The sequence below is a fragment of the Capsella rubella genome, unplaced genomic scaffold, assembly GCF_000375325.1.
Source record: "Capsella rubella cultivar Monte Gargano unplaced genomic scaffold, Caprub1_0 scaffold_3, whole genome shotgun sequence".
Taxonomy (NCBI): Eukaryota; Viridiplantae; Streptophyta; class Magnoliopsida; order Brassicales; family Brassicaceae; genus Capsella; species Capsella rubella.
The window spans coordinates 11,300,034-11,315,429 of NW_006238921.1; positions in this window are offsets into that span (position 1 = coordinate 11,300,034).

Below are 15,396 nucleotides of genomic sequence, written 5' to 3' on the forward strand. Positions count from 1 at the left end.
CTCTAACTTTCAGAGTTCTTAAACTTTTTTATCACCGATCAAACCCCTTTTATAAGCAAGTCAAAACAATTAAAGCGCTCGATAACCGTCCACTAACTCACTCCGCGTCTTTTCTCTCACGCAAATAACCGTTCCCGCGTTTTCGTTCGAAAAACATAACTGTTTCTGTCAAACATTGACAGAACACGCAGATCATCGATCTGGTTCGAGACGTACGCACGGATCTTGTTCATCGATCCCCGAACGTTAGCTCTACGACGAAACTATTCTAAAAACCCGGATGTCCGAATAACCAATAACCTTATGCGAAAAACACGAAGTTCAGCTCAAATATCAGCTTTTGCTCTCAACATTCGGATTCCCATCGATAAATTCTTGAAACTCAGACAAAAGATCGAGTATAATCGGATTCCATCGACCATAGGTAAGTGTTCAGTTCGATAAGGGTAGCAAACATACCCCTAGGAACCATGAAGACGGTCGCTATAGTTCTCCCCCACTTAGAATGGATTTGTCCTCGAATCTAAGCTTTTTTTCGTGGAACCTTTTGCTTCTCAAACCATTTCTTGAAGTTTACGTTAATCACTTCTTTTGGTTCCCAAGTTGTTTGCTCTTCACCGCACAATCCCAAACGACCTAAATGAACTTAACCTTTTTCTTACAACCTGTCCGCAACTTCCTACCCAAAATCTGAACTGGTCTTCCCATTAAAGTCATATTCTCTTGCAAATCCAGTGTCGGTTCAGATATGACATTCTCCCGATTCGTTATTCATTGCCTTAGCAACGAAACATGGAACTCTTTATGAAAAGCATCCATTGCCGATTGCAATTCCAGCTGGTACGCGATAGGTCTAATATTTTCCTGAATCCGGAACGGTCCCAGGTACCTTGGAGTTAACTTCGTATTCAAGGATGTTCGATCCTTCCCCTTATACGTGGCTGTCTTGAGATAGACCAAATCTCCCACATCAAACTCCACTTCTCTCTTATGCTTATCGGCATAGCTTATCGTCATAGCTCTTTTTTCCATCATGAGCTTCTTTCATCTTAATCTTCAAGACTCTGACTCTTTCGGTTGTCTCTTTGAAAAAGTCCCATCCATACACACTTCGCTCCCCCACTTGGGTCCAACACAGCGATGTTTTACAAGGTCTTCCATATAACGCTTCGTATGGTGACATTCCAATGCTCGCGTGATAATTTTTGTTATAAACGAATTCAGCTAACATCAAGTATTCTTCCCATTTACCGCCCCAATTCAGAACACTAGCTCGCAACAAGGCTTCAAGTATTCGGGCCGTTCGCTCGGACTATCCATCCGTCTGAGGATGATGAGTTGTACACATATTCAACCTTGTTTTGAATCTCTTCTGAAGTGCTTTCCAAAATCCAGAAGTAAACTTGGAGTCACGATTCGGTACTAAGCTTGGCGGTACCCCATGATATCGAACAACTACTTTCACATAAATCTTAGCAAGCTTTTTGGTTCCATCTTTCTTATTCATCGCAATGAAGTGAGCGTACTTAGTCAATCGATCAACGCTAACCTATATCACATCGTTCTTGTCACATAGGTGCAAACCCGTGATAAAGTCTATGGTTATCATATCTCATTTCCACTTGGGCATCGTTACCTTTTCCAACATTCCACCCACAACTTGATGTTCAGCCTTAACCAATTGACAATTCAGACAACCGGCTACCCAGTTAGCAACGTCTCGCTTAATACCTTTCCAATAGTTGTAGCGTTTCAAGTCTTGATACATTTTTAACGACCCCAGAAGTATAGAAAACTTCGACATATGAGCTTCCTTGAGAATTTCTTCATGCAGCTCCTTATCTTTCGGTACACACACACGACCATTCACCAAAACTGTCCCATTGTTCGAAGTCTGAAACTCAGTCTTATCATTCTTCGACAACCTGATCAAATCCTCATCTATTTCCTGATCTGCTCCTCCCAAACCCAACGGCTCTAACTCATTGGAGACAGCAGTTAATCGAAGCGTACCAACCATACTGATCAACCCTTGCATATATTTTCCAATATTTGTCGCAACTCTCTTCCGACTAAGTGTATTCACGACCAGATTTTCCTTTCCCGGATGATAGGCAATGTCTAGATCAAAATCAGCGACAAGTTCCATCCATCTCCGTTGTCGCAAGTTGAACTCTGGTTGAGTGAAGATATACTTCAAAATTTTATGATCCTTGAAAACTTGAACTTTCCCACCATAAAGGTAAGATCACCAAATTTTCAATGCAAACACAACAGCCACCATCTCAAGGTCATGCGTTAGATAATTTCCTTACATGAACACTTTAGACATAACCAATTTTATGTTTCCTAATATGGCATATGTGTCACCTCCTAAATACTTTGTTTATTAACTTTTGTCCTATTAATTCATCAGTTATTCCTCGGTTGGTTGAATCATCCTCCTGGGTTAAGAAACGTTGACTATGATGTCAGCAATTCATCTTGTTGTCTTGGGGAGGTTTCATTGTTGTAATTGCAATGATCCTTATGATGGGGAAAAAGTAGGTTATGTTGAGGATATGAACTAGTATTTGTTGGCAAAAAGTAGTTTGTTGTTTCAGATTGTTGTCTTTGTTGTTGTCATATGAACTGTGTTCTTAGTCACTGTTTTTCATTGAAAATTTCCTAATTTCATTGATTCGAGAGAGTCATTAGTTTGAACAAAATACATGATCCCCAAAAAAACAAACCTATACCATCCTACATTGAAATCATCCAAATCCAAGGTTCTCAATATGCTAACAAAAGACATACTTATGCCTATTTCTTCTCAGGTTGCCAAACATCAAACATTTTATCAGACCAAACAGACATAAAAAAACAGGTGGTTTAGGTGGTTCATCTGTTCCTTTTCCACGACCTTTTCCACAACCATTTTTAGTTCCACGAGAACGTCCACGAGCACCATAATTTACCTCAACAGCTGATCCACGAAATCTTATCCATTATGGAACATTTGCTTTAGCCACAAGTAAGGTGGTTTATCCTTGGCGTAATTACTTCTTGATATCTCTCTTTTATGACGCTCAAAACAATCTCATTCTTCATATGTGTCCAACCAGCTTTAGCTTTCCTATCTAATTCATCATCTTCATCACCTTCACAGGCTGCGTTTTCTGTAGCTTGACGCATTGCTTCTGATTCATCGTGACGCGCATCTTCTTCCTCAGCTTCATTAGTATCCTCACCCATAACTTTAGATTATCTTGTTAATTTCTTCATTAAAAGGTATGAAGATCATCTTGAATAACTTCCTCTATTGGATCATCTCCATCTCCATGATCTTGTGTCTCTTCTTTAGCATCCTCACCAACTTTATCTTGGCCTACCTTTTCATCATCTTCTGCATCCTCTTCCCCAACAAACTGCTCACCTTACAGAGATAAAGGAAATGCTACAAGTGTAGAGGTACCTTGTTGAATGCATATATCCACTTCACCACAAAACATTGCTTCACTACACAATTGTCTAATTCCACCATCTTTGTCTTCTTCGAAAAGCCTAGCTGAAGCTATGTCTTCATGAGGAAGCTTATACCATACTTGCTCTACTGCATCGTTCACTTCATTCTTTGTGCAAAACTCCTCGAAGATTGACCATGTCATCAGATCTGGATCAATCAGCATATCATTCTCCTCGGTTCCACCTATGTAGGCGAACGACCCATCCTTGAACTCGACATCTCCTCTGAAGTGTATATTCAGTTTCAGGTGTTCGAAAGCACTGTACAAGTGTAAATGAAATGATTAGGCATCTAGTAACTATAATGAAATGACTCATCTACGAAAATAAAAGTAATTAAGATTAAGTCAATTGTGTAAATAAAAATTAATTAATATTAAATCAATAGCGAAAATAAAAATTAATTAAGATTGAGTCAATTGTGAAACACAATGACCTTAACTTTATAAATTTTTATGAAACTGCCTAAATAACACAGAGTTCATTCAAGTGTTTTGACTTCAAAATTAATAAGATATTTTATTAACAAAATAAGATTAAAGTAGGAGAATCATTTTAGTAATTCTTAAGCTATAAAAAAAAGCTCGTGCTAACTATCAAAGCACTTTCTTAGCCATTTTATTTTTAAAAGGTAGAGTATCTTCTTTCTTTGGTTAACGTTATAAAAAAAATTTTCCTTCTTTACTCTATTTAAAAAAAATGATCTTCGATAATTTTAATCGTAGTGAACTTTTAATTTTTTCCCCATTCTTTTTCTATTAGATTATTTTTTTCCATCCGTAAGAAATAGAGTAAAGAAAAGGGTATGTTCAAGAAGTCATTGAGATTGTTTTCCATTGAAACACTTTGGTATTGTCTGCTTAAAGTTTCAATGATTTCGCCTTCAGTTCTTCTCTTCACGCTCAAAGTAGTCGATGGAAAAAGGCTCACTGATCCTAGTGAATGATGAAGGATTGACGATGGGGAAGGGCTCCAAGGCGGCAAGAAAGAGTTAATAGGTAACTGGTGATTCATCGGCCGTGGTTTGGGAGGAGTGGTATTGTCGCCTCCACTCATCGGCATCAAAATATCAAAGTTCAGTTGATGGAGATGACAATACATTACTGAATTGGAAAGCATAACAAATTTTTTTTGAGAAGGGGAATGTTTTAATGAATTATAAGATGACGATTTTGGAGGTGAGACGTACATATATCATATTAGGAACCATAAAATTTGTTATGTCTAAAGTGTTCATGTAAGGAAATTACTGAACATATATTATTGTTGCATGCAGAAAGATAAAACAGTGCTGGATAATAACAAGGAGGAATTCAAGATTAGACTTGATATGTTGGAGCAAGAGGAAAAAATTCATATTGGTACGTCATCTTAATTACTTTTGTTGATTTTTCTGCAAGTTATTTACTAATATTTTTCTTATGTATAAACAAAATAATTTGATTCGATACAGAAGTCATAATGGTGGTGTATGTTAGTGATCAAAGAGGTGATGGTGATGTCAATGTATAATATGGTGGCGGTGAAGAAGGAAATGGTGGTGATGATGGGGAAGAAGAGTTTGTTTCGACGACAAAAGTGAAAGACTGTAACGACGATTGAAACGAGAAAGAAAGATTCTTAACCATCTCAAATCTACAATGATATCACTAGATTGATGGTGTCCGTAATCATCTTTGAGATCTAAGTAATGACACCAACCATATGACGTTTCTATACCAATAGTTTTATAAGGTTCATGGAATGCATTTTGATCAGAAAAATGTGACTGATACGATAAATTCAAAGTCATAATACATGATGCAGTCAATTTAAATATTTTTTAAAAATCATTGATTGGTTGAGATTTTTAATAACTAAAAAAGAAAAGATAACAGAAAACAGAAAAGGAAGAAGGAAGGAAGAATGTAGCAGGTGTGGGATGAGAATTAAGGATAGAGGTTCTAAGGCAGTCTTAATTAATTTTTATATTTTGGCACGTTTTTAACTTTTGCTAGTGAGTGATTGAGTGAGACTATTTAGATAAATTACTAATACTCAACATGACCCTGCACATTACATAAAATATATAAAACAATTTGTGTACCACTGATAGTAACGTACCAATTTCCTACCTGAAACTTATAAAACAAATGTCGATTAAAGCGAAGTTTTTTTTTAGGAAAACTTTCATACCAATTATTTTGTAGGATTTCTGGTAGGATATGACCATGTTTTCTTGTAGAATTAAAACAACTTAAGAAATATGCTAGATATCACTTCAATCCTTGATCTTACGTGATTAAATGTAATCTAATCAATTTTTAATCATTTCACTTCAAGCCTAAATCTAAATATTTTAAATCAAATTCTAATATAATCAATTTTGAAATTCTAAAACACAAACCCCCAAAATGAATAAAAAGATGCATGTTTGATCCCTCAAACAGGTTGTGGCTTTGCATCACTTCACTTGTTGACATATTTAGTTGTTGCACTTCTACAATTAATCGTTCGTTAACGGCTTGTACCACTTTCCTCAGTTAGGCTTCTACACTATAATTCATCAGTTGCTTACAATTCATAAGTGAATCTATGTACGTAAACAACTTAACATTCATAGCCACAGTCGCGCACTCACCGTAGTCTCTTGGATACAGATTCTTACACCTCTTGATGCTCATATTTTCACTAATTTCTCGAACAATTCACTGAAAACCCATACAACATATCAGATCATCGTTCCCTTAGATAATAAATCAGATAAAATATTGGTAAACACATATTCTATCGTTACTCGACCAACAAAGCAACCGGTCGAACTGATCTTCCGATGAATCGCTTCTCACCAGAAACCTACGATAAACAGAACAAATCACAGATAGTACTTCGATACAATTAAGTAATTATCGATAAACACCCAGTTGCTCGATGATTAGCTTGAATACTCGACAATCGTTGACAGATCTTCGACAATCTCTCTCGGTTCTCGGCAGTTACTCATAGTTTCTCGACAAATCTCTCTAACTTTAAAAGTTCTTAAGCTTTTCGATCACACTCGCAAAGAATGACGCTCAACCCCCTTTTATAAGCGAGTCGAAACGGTTAAAGCGCTCGATAACCGTCCAATAACTCACTTCGCGTCTTTTCTCTCACGCAAATAACCGTTCCCGCATTTTCTTTCGAAAAACATAACTGTTTCCGCCAAACATTGACAGAACATGAGGATCATTGATCTGGTTCGAGACTTCATGCACGGATCTTCGTTACACTAATCCCCGAATGTCAGCTCTCCGACCAAACTCTTCCGAAAATCCCGGCTGTCTGAATAACCAACAACCTTATGCGAGAAACACGAAGTTCAACTCGAATATCGGCTTTCTCTCGTAACATCGGATTCCCATCGATCCCTTATCTATAAACTCTCGAAACTCCACCAAAAGATCGAGTATAATCGGATTCCATCGAACAAAGTCATGTGTTTAGCTTGATAAGGGTAGCAAACAACCCTTAGGTACCACGAAGACGGTCGCTAGAATCCTACCCCACCCATCAATGTGCACACCCTCGTGCACGGGGAGAATCCTTTTGATCGTACGTTGTGTATTATGTGATACCTCATACCCCCACTCGATTCGATGATTCAGCACCTCGCCCTCGACCATCATTTCGCCACAAAACAAGGCTCCGCTTACCCAACTCTTATCGGGAGCGCAGACAACACACAACGTAACCTGGCTCTGATACCAAATGTCACGGGCTTATTTCCAAAGACCGTGCAACACTCGATAATACCCATATATTATCGAGTCAGCCTTCATACCTCAGACTATCTTCGACTAGTTTCGCCCTGCCTTGGGCTCATTAGGTTATCAGCTCTAGATCATGACCAGTTTGTGCAGGGATGGCCTAATCCCTTTTTCTAAGCCTGATCCACGATCAGCGACGGACAGCCGAACCTATTGAGTGGTTCCCGCCTGACTCCTTCGTAGGGACTCGACAATTTGAGACATGTACGCCCTCCTCACTGAAGCACGATATATGCCCCAGTCGGTATGGCCCCGCAAAAGCAACGCAATAGTCACGAACCGTTCTAGGAAAACGGGGTGTGACATAATGCCAAAGTAGTTTCCGAAAGTGATTGTCACAATTTTGTAAGTGAGGAAAAAACACAAGAAAGGATCATGTGGTGAACTAAAGCCTTCCGACTTACAAAACAGGTTGTCAGATATGGGTATGCCCACGGGCTAGGAGTGGACATAGGACCATGAAAAGAGTTAAACCGGATTAAACAAACTGATGCGACATTGAGCAATGACAGCTCGGGCCGGACAGACGATGGCTGTCGTACCTGGATCGATAAAAGACAAACAACTTTTTCAGTACACGCGCCAATAAAGCAAAAAGCTCGAGTGTGTCAGCCAAATGATTGGTAAAAAGCAAAAACAACGTAAGATCGAACAAATAACTCGACACGTGCTCAGATCTAAGACCCAAACACGTTTCAAAACCGGATCTAACAAAAAGGAAAACACTTTATCGAATCAAAATCTGATTTTTCAAGAAAACATCGAAGAAAACACGACGAACACAATAGAACCCAGAAAAGTCTCGATCTTTACTAGTTTCTACCGATACAAAAACTAAGGCGATGACGTTAAACGAAAAGTAAACTCGAAAAGGATAGATACAACCTGTTGTTAGGACCTTCAGCTCTGATACCACTGATGAACCTCCGGATACGCTCGATGGATCGAGGTTTGGTTCGGACGCCTCGAGCAGTGCAGTGGACTGTCGGACGGAACGACAAGGATGCGTGAAGCGGGAAAACGCTCTCGTACAAATGAGAGACGCTCTCGGTGGGTGATGAATGGGTCGATGCAACGACACACGAGTGATGAGGAGACTCGTGATACGGTTGCCTCAACGTCTTTGAGCCCGGCTCGTTCGAACGTTGAGGGTTTCCGGACCTTTAAGCGGCGAGAGGCCTTTAGAGGAACGAAGAGATGACGCAAGAGAAATAACTCTAGGGTTTTAATTCAAGCAAGCGTAACCTCTACAAATGTTTAAGCAGCCTTTAAATAGGTGCGAACCGAAAGAGCTACCTATTTGCCCTAGGCCACGTGTGTGGTCGAGCGGCTTACAACAATTGTAAAGTACCGACAAAAACCAACGTTCGAAATTCAAATGTTTTAAGATAAGGATAGAAGGATAGAATCCACGCGTCTTTGGTAAAACGCGTGGATGCGCCAGGATTAACTGCCTCGTTAAAACCTTCTCGGTAAAACCCAATGGGATAAAAACCGAGTTAGGAAAAAGAGTACAGTTGTTCGCTAACGACTTAAACGTCTTCACCAATGGTGATGGTGAAGACCATCCACGTAGGCTCTTGGTCTTGGGTCGTTGGCTCGATGAGATCGTGGATGTATTCTTGGAGGAAGAGGTTGAATTGGTCTCGGGTATTCTTCTCCGATCGTCGGCTTCGAGTGATCGCTCCTTGGGCAATGATTGAGGCGTTGGATCGAGTCATCGATCGAGTTTGTCGAGCTGGTTCGATCGTTCCGTCGGTTTCGTCGATCCGTCCGTATCTCGCTCGGTCGGTACTCGTTCCCTCGCGGTCGCCATCCGTCCGTCCGTCCGTATCGTCCGTCTGGCCCGAGCTGTCATTGCTCGATGTCGCATCACAAACCCAAACAAACTAAACTGAACTAAATCAATTTAAACATAATTAAACATTTCTAAACAACTAAATTGGACTAAATCAATTTAAACCAACTAAACCAAAACAAATCGAACAATCAAAGTAAACCAACCGAAAACTAGCGGAAGAACAATTAAAGAAACAATCCAATAATCATTACTATTAAACCATAAAAACTAGCATTTCTAATGACATCATAACAAAAATCATAAAACATTCAGCGAGCCCCTAGATCATTCATCTCTCCTCGCCCTGATTACACGGTCACACTTTGCTTTTACCTGCATCATAGAAAGAGATGCATAAGTATTTGCAAAAATACTTAGTGAGACTTAGTGAGGCACTCATCCCAACAAATAGGCTATACACACAAGAAGTATCAATCACATTTGAAATAATTCCACAACACAAAATATCAAGCAAATATAAAACATTGTTGCTGCTGAGGACTGGTGTCGATAGACATCCACCACTGGTGTTAGTCGACACTCGCTCCCGAAAACCCGAAATGACGAGTAGTTTCGATTGACACCCACCACCGATGTCGATCATCACTCGCAACTATCCTCACGATACATATTACAAGTGTCGGTCGACACCCACCATTGGTGTCCATCGACCCCAAAACGCTAACATCACTCTAGTCGCTTCTCCTTGACGGATCTCCATCTCCTTACACGCAATAGGCGATGTGGACTCTCCAGAAGGTCATTCAGAGGCACCGAAACATAGGTTGAGACTTGTGGACGGGGAAGTGATTAAGTATGAGTAAATAAGGTCTGCAACGTGAGTATATTGATCAGAGAGAGACCTCGAATGGGTCAGTTGTAGGAGTGCCGGCCGTGGTGATGGTTGCACGGAGTCCTTGACTAATGGAAGGTGTTGAAGGATTCGAGGAAGAATCTATATTAATGGGGGAGAATTGTAACCGTCGTATTTGCAAGATACTAAATTAATACAAGCTATTTTAATTAATTTTTATATACGCAATTGATTCAATCTCGATTAGTTTGTTGACAAAAACAAAATTAATACAAGCTATTTATATTATAATTGAGAAATAAATTTATATCAAAAGAAACTTGCACATATGCGCAAGTATTGGTATATGAGGAAACAAACACATAAATGTTTTAATACAAAAAATAAAACAAAACAAAATGTCATATTGTTTAAAATCTCATGGGCATATATATCTATCTAGCTATGAAAAGACCCAACCCAAATTTTTTTAATTTTAAGCATGCTAACCGGATTAACCCACATAATTTAAACCAGCTAAACCAGCTAGACCGGACTAGATCAATTAACCCAATTAACCCTTTCCATTTCAGATTAAACCAGTTAACCACCAGTTCTAATTCTAACGGATCATAACCAAAATTAAAATCAGCGGAAGACAATAAAAAATGATTCAAAGACACCAATTGAATTGGCCAACAAATCTAGCAATCATTCCAAAGTCAATCAACAATTCTAGAATGCTAATGTGGATTACATGAAAAAAAAAATTTCGGGTCAAAATTTTTAAATTGTATTGCTAAAAAATATCCTTTAGTGTGGAGCATGCATAGGGGATGTGTTTGACCCCATTGAAAATTATATTTAGGCCATCTAGGGGCAGATGTTTTAATTCTCATGTATGATGATAGCTCATAGTTCACACTCAATCTGGATCCGCTATCATGTCGATCCGACATTCACAAACTTCATGAAAACAAACCAATATTAGTTTATGTTATAAATGTTATAGCGAATAAATATATCTACAAATAAAACCTCACATTTACGTGTAAGTCTAAACCGTTGACATGTTTTTTCATATGTTTGACTAAAATATACAATCTTAAATGAGTAAATTATTATTAAAATGGTTATAAGATGGAAAAACCTGACATATTATGACGCACATGACATGGTTTTTGTCCCAAAATAGACAAATCAAATTTCTTTTACTATTTTTTTTTTAATGTACAATTGTCTTCAACATAATCAAATTGTATCGTTCTTTTTGTTTATACTGATTTAAAAACAAATCACTGAACTGGTACATGTTTAGATTATAAATGTTAATAACTTTGTTAAAAGTTACGTTTACAAACATACTCGGTACGTACGTAATATATTTCAAAATTTAATAACAACTTTATTTTTAAAATTAATTTTGCACGTACGGGCGGGTCTGAATCTAGTTATTTTAAAGTATAATATAATGTGACATATTTTGCTGAATAAGTTTTTAAATTCGATACAAAGAGGATCTTGAATAATTGAAGTCTCTCTTATGTGATGGAGAAGATTTTCAATTATGGTCTCTATTTCCTCATTTTATTTAGGTTGACTATAATTAACGTTGAAATGGAGATTTTCCTACACTCTAACTAGAGAGTGACCTCCATTTTGCGCCAAAGGTGGCACACCTATATATACATTTTTAAGCACATTTGGTGTTATAACTTTTTATTTTATAATATTTGCATAATAAATCCTTGATATTTGAATAAATAACAAAACTTTAACGTAAATTTTGTAATTAATTCACAATAGAATCCCAAAATTAGAAACCAATATTTATTACATTAACAAAATTTCCTGAAATATCTCCCTAATAAATTGAATATCTCACAAATATCTTTATATGATTTTATTTGTTTTGAAAATTATATTATTACATTTAAGTATATAACATATGTATAATAAAAATATAATTTTCCATATATGTTGCAATTTGAATTTTTGAAGACGGTCGTATATTACTGAATCTATAAAGAAAAAAAAAGTATGTACAGCGTTACACATCGGGTAAAAACTTTTAGACAATGGTTCAGAATCTTTATAAATAAGACTTATATGCTTCTAACTATGATTGTATTTGATTGAACAGGTTTGAGTTTACAAATATTATAGTGAACGGGTTTGAGTTTACATAAATATGTATGATTATTTTTTTCTTACGGGTTGATGAGTTAAATGAAAGATGTTACGCTATCATCGTATCATTATTTGACATATTATACATATTTAGTTAAGTTGATTAAATTACGATTATAAAATCAATTTCTTATATAGTATTCCACGGGTTAAATCATATAATTAACATTCACAATAAAATTGTACAATCTTAAATACTAAAAAAATTAATAAACAAATACAACTTAAAATAAAATAAAAATATTAGTTACAAAAAATTATCCAACGAGTTAAATAATAAAATATACAATCAAAATACAGTTACAAAATTTTAAAATACTAAAACAATTAACAAATATAACTTAAATATAAAATTTTTAGTAAAAAAATTGTCTCGCGGTGTACCGCGACTGAAAACCTAATAATAATATATAATGTTCTTCTTCTAATATGTTTCTTTGAAAACAACTACCATACAAATAAGGGATTATTATATGTTATGCCAATTATATAAGCAAAAAAATTAAGAGTGCCACTTTCAATAACTTATTTTATGTAGTGCCATATTATTTGGAAAAGACATGGGTGAAATGAAACAACTACCCATAGTAAAATGGAGAGGTTTTGGTGTTTGGTTCAAAAAGTTAAGGTTGATAGGACATTTTTCAGCTAAAGAGAGCATTAAATGGTGACAACTGTTTGTCCAAAAAAAAAAAGAAATGGTGACAATTGAGGCTATTATCCAGAGGACAAACGTTTTATTGGGTAATTAGAGAGTTAATTGAACCACAAAAAGAAGAATGAGTGTTGTTAATGGAGGACAAGTAAGAGAGAGAATTTCTAGAAGTGGTGAATGGTGAAGAAAGAGAACCAAATTTTTTCGAGCTTAAGAGGTTATTAGCAACAAACAAGATCGACAAAGGCATACAAAATTAAAAATGTCTATGGCTGTTTGAATGTCCATCAGGAAAATACCTCGTAGATGTGTGAATGTCCTGGAAAATCTCTCTTCGATGGACATTACTGCTCATAGCTTTGAGTCTAAGGACGAATTCAGTAGGCAATCTCTCTTCTATGGACATTACTCGTCTATAGACAACTGATGGCTCGAATATGTCATGAATTCTTGTCCATGATACTTTCATCGGATTTGGTCCACTAGATCTAGTCCATCAGATCTATTCCATCAGATTCTAGTACATCTACAGACAAATGTGTTATCCATAGCGTAAATTTGGTTAGATCGTGGATGACGTCTTTCATAGATGTATTATTTTTTTCATCCTCTGGTCAATCAGTTTTGGTTTTAAGAAATTTTAAGATAGACAAGATTAATTAGTAAACATTAACAAGTTTGGTCTACCGATTTCGATCTATCAGATCTGGTCCACTGAGAGATAAATACAAAATCTGGTCCACTGTCGGATCTAGTCCGTCGAAACCAGAACTGGTCTACCGGAGCTGGTCCACCGGAATTGTTAAGGTATTTGTTGTTGAAGAAAGAAAAAAAAAAGATGAAAGAAGAAGAGAAAGAAAGAGATGAAAGAAAAAGATGAGATGAAAGAAAAAGATGAGATGAAAGAGAAAGAGATGAAAGAAAAGAGAGAAAGGTTTAGAAGGCCAAATTTGACATTTGAATAACTTAAAAGTGGGTCATGTGGCATTTTTTAAAAAGTTGTATTGAATGTGGCATTTTTCAGAAGTTTGGCCGTTTGGATACTGTTCATGGTTCTAAAAATAACCATAGTGATAACAACATGTTAGATATGACAATAAGGTGTATATTTTTTTATTGTTTTACACTATGAATATGGGATTTGAGAGAATCAAATTTATGTAAATGCACTTAATCAATAAATAAATAAGATATCGAGTATCATTAAAAACTTTACAAGATCATAAAGTTTCTTCCATGATATGTTAAGTAAAAATGAAAATTTCATTACATCGTGTAAAATCACTTAATTCAAAATCAGTCATTGATTACATATTTACATGATTTAAAAATAATAATATGAGAATATACTTTTTATTTATTAATATTTTTTCTAAGTCTCAGTATCTATACTTTAATTAGGGAGCAAAAATTGTATCCAAACAGACCCCAAAAAAATATATATATATATATGATAACAAACCTGTTGCCAAACAAAATTAATGAAAACATATTTTTCTGGAAAAAAAAAATCAAAACTAATATATATATATAAATCATATTTTAAATTTTTAATATATTTCTACTTAACTTAAACTCATATATTAAAAAATTATTATAAATATGTTCTAAGTATTATAAATATTTAAAGTTAATAAAATGTTATAAATACTTTAAATTCAAATAATTTTTAAACTTAATAAAATTCTAAACATTTTTTATAATTTCAAGTATTTTACATTATTTGTCAGATAGTCTATTTTACATTTAATTATAATCAGAATTTTAATTTTTTAAATAATTTATCCAACAAAACGAGCTGATGTCATTATTTTGAATATATATGTCACTAATATAAATTGTAATTGTATAAAATACAATATATTTTTCACCTGTATTATAAATAGATAGCATATCTAGCCAAAATATATAAATTGAATTATTTTATTGCATTAAATACATTAATTTATTTTTAATAAATTGATACATGATCGTGTGATAACTTTTTGCAACATGATTTTAATCGTATGCAACAAGAGTACAAATATTATACAAGATGGGAACGAGATGGAAAGATATCTGAACGGAATGTAAGCATATATTTCGTACAAAAGTCTTAGAATATGTTACAACCAAAATTAATTAATGCTTGCAATTTTATTTGTAATTTTTACATCATCTAGCATAAAAATGTTTAAACTGAAAAATAAAAAACCATTAACTATGTTCGATAATTGTTAACATCTTTTAAAACAAGAAACATAACCAATATGGATGAACTAAATATATAAAAATAAGAATAACGAAGTCAATTATTTTCGTAATTTATTATTATATTAGATTGTATATAAAGATACTCACATAACATTCCATCGGAAAAAAAAACCTTGATAGCTAATTTAGCAAAACTACAATAAACCCATTAATTAAACCAAAAATATAGAAATACCTAAATTTGTAGAAAACAAAAAGGCTAAAACTTGAATCTTTGTATTGAAGAAAGTAATGGGAAATAAAGATGAAACTGAACGTTTAATAACATTAAAAATCGAAAAAGGGTTGTGTATGGTCGGATTATAGCCTTGAGAATCGAAAAAGGGTTGTGTATCTTAGATTGATAATTTGATTTTTATTAATTTAATAAAAA